Source organism: Octodon degus, unplaced genomic scaffold (assembly GCF_000260255.1).
Source record: "Octodon degus isolate 3935 unplaced genomic scaffold, OctDeg1.0 scaffold00068, whole genome shotgun sequence".
NCBI lineage: Eukaryota > Metazoa > Chordata > Mammalia > Rodentia > Octodontidae > Octodon > Octodon degus.
In genome coordinates, this window is record NW_004524644.1 from 11,241,983 (window position 1) to 11,250,589 (window position 8,607).

Sequence of the window (8,607 nt, forward strand, 5' to 3'; positions counted from 1 at the left end):
AAGAAACAAAAGTAGACAAAATAGTCGTAGCAGTAAGTTACATGAAAATGCATATTCTGTACTCCTTGTATTTATAGGTGAAAGAGGAAAACTTGGGTGTGAGATCAAAGGATAGCTCCCAGGGTTTTTTCTCCTGTTACAGCAGAATGTAGCCATGTATTTTACAGATATCGAAGTTCAGCAATGCAGAAATAGAACGGTGTCTCACAGCCTGATATTTAATGTGCTGAAATTACATCAGGATTTTAAATCTGTATTTGACTTTCCATTTCATTAAAGTTCTCCTCCTTCAGGTTGTGGTGTTAGGCATTTTGTCCCAGAAAAGAGAAAGATGACTAAAAGAGAGAATATCACAACTGGGCCCAGCTCTAGGGAGAGGCCATTGCCTGGAAATAATGGCCGCCCTGTGGGACTGACTGAGTTTTGCTCCTGCGATGGTCTGATTTCATTTTTGTTCTTTCTCCCTCTTCTCTTTTGTGGTGGAGAAGTTTGCCTTGTGCCACTGTGCCTTGGGATTATATAAGTTGTTTTTTATTTTCTTTTATAGAGTTTCATAACTAAGAGTTTACCTTATATCTCAGAAGAGAATTTGGCCTGGACATGTGAAAGATGCTGAAACTGATGAGACTTTTTGGAAAGAATTATTGGATTTTTCGTTGTACTCATAGTAGTATTATCATCTTATCCCTAACAGAAGCATGTTTTTGTCTTTAGCTCAAAATTAAGTAACGGTTTGAGATATGCTTGGATGTCCAGTTGCCAAGGAGTCAGAAGTAACAGGTACTCCTATTTGTGTGAACTGATTAGCTCGGAAGCTGCCCCCCAAAGCACACTTGTGGGTACATCCTGCTGGGTTACGGGGGTGTGAACGTGGCTAATGGCTCACGGGCTGCCTCTTGTGCTGCTGTCTTCTACTCTGAGTCCAGGCAACCATGGGCTCTGCAGCACTGCGGTGCCACATCCGTCCTCCACGATGCTCGTTTTGGAGCCAGCCAGTTATGGAACGAGTCTCCCCACGCATGAGCCAGTCTGTTCTTCCTGTAGAAGGTGGGTGTTAGCATTTGTTTGTCAGGGAGCTGACTAACATGCCTGGCTCATTTCTGAAACAATGGATAGTCACTAATTTCACCAGTAAATTAAGTGAAATATGAAAGAAGTGACCTCTACATTTTCTCCATATAGAGACAATTTGTTGTAATACTATTCAGCACTATACATAGTTCAATAACACTAAAACCTCTAAAGATATTACAAAATTATCACATAAAACTTGGTAATCAGTGACAACGCCTTTGAGTGGCCAATACTATGAAAACCAAAGGGATTTGAGTATTATTAAGATTTGGTTGACAATTTAAGATACAAAATGAACAAGCTGTTATTTACTTAGTCTGCATTTCTTTGAATACTGGTAACACTGAATACATGGTTAAAAATATGATAAATATCTTATTTGGTGTGTAAATATGTGTCTATGTGTGATACATGCATGATTAAAGAGGAGGGAATATGGGAGAAGTGACACAGGGAAAAACAGAAAAATACCAGTTTTTTTTTCAATGAAATTGACTGTAATTTTTATATTTTAAAGAGAAAAAAACAAATGATAAAAACAGACAATAAGAAAGCAGCATAAAACCATAAAAATGGTACAGAATTTCAAAACAAGAATAGAAAATTAACAATGGTTTTGTATTACATATTGTTATCATCAAATTTGTTGCTCAGATTTCCAAATATAGGCATGTAAGATTGATTACACGATTAAACATTAACTCTTCCTTTCAATGAACCTTACCATTTTTCATTGTCTTTTGCCCTTTTTATTTTTCATTTATTTAAAATTGTATATAATAATAGTGCATAAAACATTGAAGCCAATAGACATCTATTAAAACAGAATGAAATGCATTCAACTGTAGTTATAGCGCACATTGCTGTCTTCAATGTAGTTGCATAGATTACAGATATTAGCATATAAAACTGATCAAAGTAAAACTTTTAAACATTGACCATGACTTTCAAAAAGCTGATTGAACTTAGTAATATAATCATTTTAACCATCCTGTGTATACACTTACATGAATTTCGCCTTTTCCTTTTTTTCTGCCTTTTCTCCTCTCCCTCATCCAATTGTTTATTCGTTATGTTCAGTTTCTTTCCATTCTACTGTATCTATTGTATGTTTCAGATTTTATTTATTCTTTCATGTTTTTAAAGCCATGGAATGCTTCCTGAACTTCTGCATCTTCTCTATGCAGGGCCATGCTAATCTTCTCTGATTTGCTCCAATTTTAAGATATATGCTGTCAAAGTGAGCACAGAATTTAATGGCTTAAAATTTGTATGTGTGTAATTAGAAGTTTTTAAGAGTTTATTACAGGACAAATACAGAATAACTTTTGGTAGGACACTGCAGTGTCTTTTTTTTTTTTTTTTTTTTTTTTTTTTTTTTTTAACTAAAGAGTACATATTTGCTGAGACATCTCTCACTAGGATTAAATGCAATTACACTTTTCAGAATTTCTAAACCTTACAAAGTTTTTGAACATGTATTAGTTTTACCTGCCACCCTTACTCTACTAAATAGTTACTTTGAAGAATAGGTTCTACCCAAACTTAAGTGTTGATATCATGTTCTACAAAAATTTCAGGGCATAGTATTAGTGTTCTTCCCAAATTTCCACTGATCCTTTTCCTGTTTCTGCGCATTTCTCTGGCTTCAGTGGGCTTGCTCCATAGGAGCTTTATGAAAAATTCATGTCAGATGATTTGTACAGATTGTTCAAAATAGCTTGCAGGGAAAACTCCCTAGGAATTCATATCAATGGAGGAAGAAAACTGATTGGAATGAATGAAAGAGTTTCCCACACACTGGAAACATAACTTCTCCAAAGCTTCACTGCAAGAAAATGTGATGCCTGGGCTGTTACAGCCACGTGTCTCTTACACAGCTGCTTGCCATTGGTTCCTTCTCATCTTTCATACTACTTTCGCAAACTTCTTAGTGCACCTTTGTGGTGGTTGATAAATTTTATTGATGGTAATTTGGCTGAATGAGCTCCAGCAGTTTCAGAACTGTGGAGAGCCTGCCCTGGGGCACGATTGGTTCCACTCTAGGGAACGCCAGGGGGCTGCCCCAGAGTAACTCAGCAGCATAAAACGTGTATATAAAGGAGTTGAGGCCAGCTTCACTGCCGCCCTGCCCCACCTCTTTGGAGAAGTCCTGGTCTTTGTCGAGCCATTTTGCAGCTGTGCCACTTCCAAGGAGCTTGATCTTCGCAGCCACGCCACTTCGGAGTAGCTCCGATCTTTGCCAAGGAGCGCGGGTCTTGCAGGCTGTGTAGAAGGGGGAGAGAGGCTTGATGGACGCCGCAGCTGCTGCTCCTCCTCTGCTCTTGTTTTGAGTCCCCAAGAACTGCTGTCATTTGCCTTGGAGCTAGCGGAGTATGAACTTAACCTCCACAAACTGTGAGCTAAATAAACCTTCCCTTCCATCATTTTGGGTGTTGGGTATTCTGTCCCAGCAACGAATGAAAAGTAACTAAGACAATCCTCATAGCTAGATTTGTGTTGTGGAAACCAGCATAACAAAAGGATTTCCTATGACTTTTCAGATAAATTAACCCTCATTGAATAATATATATGGCTGCATAAGACATATTTACTCTTTTTGGATTTAATTTTTTTTCAACTTTAAGTGCTATATTTAAGTACTGTGTTTTAAATACCATGACTTAAACATAGTACCCATGATTCAGTGTAATAGATAAGTTTCTATCTTCTCTATTCCAGTGATAGGTAATTGGTTTTTAGTTTCTATATATATATGCAGAATATGTATTATTAAGCTTTTTTTTCCTCTACAAGAAAATACTTGAGGCAAGCTACTTATAAAAGGAAGCAGGAGGTTTAGTTAAGCTGTGTAGGTTCCAAGTCAAGATTGCTGGCCCCTCTGGTTCAGGCTGATTGAGACCTTAATATTGTTTGCTTTTTGTACTGGGGATCAAACTCAAGACCTTGTCTTGCCAGGCAGGTGTGTAAGCTACTGAGCTCTCTTCCCAGACTGAGATTCTAATATCCAAAGAATCACATCCCCTCAGAAATGTGTATGTTGGAGGAAGTATATTACTAGTCAGATAAGGAGAAAATGCAGGATCGGAACAGGCTCAGCTTTTATAACAGCAGGTTTCTGAGCCCATGTAAGATGTCTCATAGGAACTGCTTTAATCCATCTGAGGGTCACTCAGTGACCCCAGAACCTACAATTCAATGGTTCTACCACCTACCCAAAACCATCAACCTGGAGAACAAGCCTCCAATATATGAACTTCTTGGTGTGGACACTCAAACCACTTTGAAATCATAGTTGATATGAGCACAAAATCTTACCTTCTTTCCTTCCTTCCTTCCTTCCTTCCTTCCTTCCTTCCTTCCTTCCTTCCTCATTCTTTCCTTCTTTCTTTCTTGTGTATTTAATACAGATTCTACAGGATCTCTACACAGATCGGACTCATAGCTTTCAGCCTCCTGTTTTCAGCCTCTCAGGTGCTGAGATTACAGTTTTGTGCCACCAGGCCCAATCTCAACTGCCTTCTCAGTGTGCATGGGGGGCTAGGCCAGGCAGGCAGGCCCAGGGATGAAACCCCAGTCCCTGTGCCTGTCTAAGCAGGTGATTTAGTCCACTGAGCTATTTGGCCTGCCCTCTAACATTCTTTAAGCATTATTGACAATTGCTTTTCTTTTCTTCTTTTTTTACAACTCTGGTTTGATTTTTTTTTTAGCATTGCATGTAGAATTATTGTTAGAGTAAAAATAAAATTTATTTTACAAATAGGTTTCAATCTACAAAAAATTCTAGAGACAGTGGAAAACCTTTGCAAATAACTTATAACTAGTTTTCCTTTAACATAATTTTATATTTATATGATCATTGTACATAAATAATCAATATATTTATATCATTATTAGCTGAAATTCATACTATATTCAGGTTCTTTTCTTTATTATCTAATATCCTTTTCCTGTCTCAGCATCACATCCAAGAGACAGCATTCTACTTGATAATCACCTTTCTTTAAAATTATCTTGGTTTACCAATTTCTAATACTCATTGTTTTTATCATTCTGCCCGTATCAAAATGTGCAGTTGGGATATTTTGCCTATTTTCTCTTTGTCAGTTTTTTTGTAATAGCTTCTACATGACCACCTGGGGGCCATGTGTTTTTTGGGGAGGAGGACGACAGAGGGGGAAAAATTCCTTTTTCATCATCCTAGGTGAAGGTATGATCAAAATGACCTATCACTGTTGATTTTTAACTTGATCACCTGAATATTTGTCACATGGACCCATGTAAAGACCTTTAAATCATTACTATACCTAAAACCAATCACCAATTCTTTAGAAATAAGTCATTGAAGACAACCCACACTTATAGAAGGGAAGTTAATTTTCCATTCTCTTGAGAACATTCACATAAATTATTGAGAAATCTTCTACAAGAGGATTTGTCTATTTTTCTTATTTGTTACTGTACGCAATTACTTTTGTACATAATTCACATATTTGTGTTAAAGTGTAGTCTATAATTCAGAACCATTTGTTTTGTGCCTGAAAATAGTTTTTAGATTTCCCCACTGGGACGTGTTTCCCCAGAAGCTAGTGTTTTCTTTCTCCATCTTGGTGCTTTAGGAGTTGGTGAAAATACTCAGAAGAGGGAGCCAGCAGTTGCTTTCAGGTCCTGGGGACCACGCCTTGGAAAACACTGGTGGGACACGGTGGCTCCCTCCTTTTCTCTCTCTTACCCTCGGGCCGTGAATCCTACGGATGAAGCCACTGCGCACTTCTGTCTTGATGTCACACCGCACCACAGCATATCAGAAGCCATGTGAAAAGACTCGGGGTGAATTTGCTAAAACTGAGAGCTGAAATAAATCATCCTTCCTTAGAATGTGAATGTTGTAGGCATTTTTGATAATAACTAATAGAGTTGCCAAAAGATGCTCAGTCTCATCTTGTGTATTTTTGGAATTAGACATTTTCTCAAAGTTCTATTATTTCTTTTCAAGTGAAGAATGATGTCATAAACTAAGATTTGAGTGCTGGTCTATGTGTTGCTACAAGGGCGCCATACTTCTAGGCCATTTTAGCTAACAGAAGAAGAAAAATGCGTGCATAAGTCTTCACCTTAACATGTACATATGTTAAAAGTATGTCTGTGCCCAACCACCTGTATTTGTATTAAACCAAGTATGAGGTCACATTAATATCTTCAATTCTAATCCGTTACCACATGGACCATTGAGCCTCTTCTCTCTGCAAATCTCTACACTCCTAGTGCGACAGGGAAAGACGTGCCACCCAGCATCTGCTACCCACTTACGTATTCATTCTGTTGCACATACATAACTATGTGCAGAACTGCTAGCTCACGTTCTCGTGGAAACAATTTGATGGATGAGAATTCATCTTTATCTGGTTTCCTTTGACTTTTTTTTTTTTTTTGTATTTTGGGGAAGGCTTTACAGGGTATTCAGTGTCTCACTATTAGATCGGACTCCTAGTGATCCACCTGCTTACAGCCTCCCAAGAGCTGGAATTACAGGCGCACACCACCATGCCCAGTCTCAATTGCCTTCTCAGCATGACCTGTGGGCAGGGCTGGCATAGCAGGCCCAGGGATCAAACCCCCAGGCCCTGTGTCTGCTTGCAGGCTCTTTAATCTGCTGAGCTATTTGGCTGGCCCTTCCTTTGGCTTTAATTGTTGGTTTCAGTGAATATAAAAGTTTTCTTTTGTGGGCAGAGTAGTATCTTTCTTTGTAATCCTTTTCAATGAATTTCTTCATATATTTAGATTGGTTTGTCACATAGGACAATATATCCAAAATCTTTTGACAGCCTCAAAAATTTTGAAAAATTATATAATTATGCTTCTTTGTATTCATTCTTTTTATGTGGCCATAATAAGACACAAGGAATTTTGCAAACTAAAGAGGATGATTAGTTTAGGTTTGTATGCTGAAATTTGAAGATTAGATGTCACTACCACTTTGTGATCTGATAAGGTCTCCATATCTGTGTCACGACATTGTGGATGTCCTTATAAGGAGACCACATAGGTGAGGAGAGAGCGTGACAAACAAGAAGCCAGAGATTCTGGGAGCATATCTGTACTTTTTATAGCAAATTTTCCTAAAGGAAGCTCCCTTCAAAAAAGAACCTCAGTAATCCATCCAATGTAAGTGGCCTAACTGCCTTGCAAGACGTCTCCTCACTTAGAATTTCAACTCCTTCACTACTGTAAGACCGAGTATCAGAACCCAATCCATGAACTTCAAGAAGGTGCACTGAAACCATATCCATACTACCGCACTCTTTTGGTTGTAGGGAAGGATGGGGTTTTACACAGAAGTATCATCATGTATCCATTCATAATCCAATACCATGCAAAATACATTCTTCTCCTAAAATAATTCTGTGCTATTTGTTCATCCTTCAACTTTTGCCCAAAATCTCAGGCAGATATAACGATTCTTATGCTCTCCATCACTGCCTTTTCAAGTGATCTGTAAAATATTTTCCTCCAGCTTCATTGACAACAAAGAATTGCATATTTTTAAGATCTACAATCTGATGTTACTCATGTAAGCATGCCCTGGGCATCATCACTACAGTGAAGTTAATTAATGTATGTGTCAACTCACATTGTTATCATTCAATAACAATCGAATGAAGTGATAACAGTCAAGATTTATGCTTTTATCCAATTCAGATCTGTGATATTCCTTGAGTAAAGTTACAAGCAAGCTTCTCTATGTTCTCTTTACACAATCAGAAAATGAGAAGGTAGTTAGGTTGACTGAGAAACGCCTTTCCTCGCCCCTGGTGGGGACAGCATTCTCCGTGCCACAGTCGCATGCATCAGAAAGCAGCATAACTGCAATCTCATTCTGCAGCTCCTGCGGACTAGCTTCTTTCTCTTAGCAGTGTGCACTTAAGAGTGACCTATGTAAGTTATTTTCTTGTATTTCCTTCTAATCACTAAATAATATTTCATTGTTTTAATGATAAATAGTATGTTTATTTAGGCACTAGCTTTAAAGCTTTTGGTTCTTTTCACATTTTAGCACAAGCAATGCTATAAACTGTGTATTTATGTGAAAGTTTTATGTGCACAATTTTTTTTTTGTTGTTGTTTGTTTGTTTTTCGGAACCAGGGATTGAACTCAGGCCCTTGTGCTTGCCACGGAAGTGCTTATTCTACTGAGCCATCTCCCCAGTCCCTTGTATAAATTTTTAAATAAATTGAATAAATGACTAGGAGCAAAATTGTTCAGGGTCATAGAAAAGTGACAACTGCTTTATAAACTTATTGTCACAATTGCTTTTTTAAAATCACTGTCCACACTGATCCTATTGATTTAATTTAATAGTACCTATTGATGTTTAAAATTTTTAACTAGGTTAACAAATGTGCAGTTTCAATATGGAATTTGAAAATTAAAGTTAATTTTCAATCCCTCAGCAAACGTTACATAAATGCAATTTATGTGTTTTCTTAAAACATATATATATTCCATCTTTGATGAGACAGCTGATTACATTT

General features: G+C 37.6%; 1 non-coding gene and 1 pseudogene across 1 annotated transcript; one reads left to right on the top strand and one right to left on the bottom strand.

The window, feature by feature from the left end:
• Positions 1-8,607, top strand: part of LOC101562726 — a 162,447-nt pseudogene that overhangs the window by 140,537 nt on the left and 13,303 nt on the right.
• LOC111817743 lies at positions 2,217-2,322 on the bottom strand. Its single transcript, XR_002821872.1, has one exon. It is a non-coding gene; the product is annotated as a U6 spliceosomal RNA (small nuclear RNA).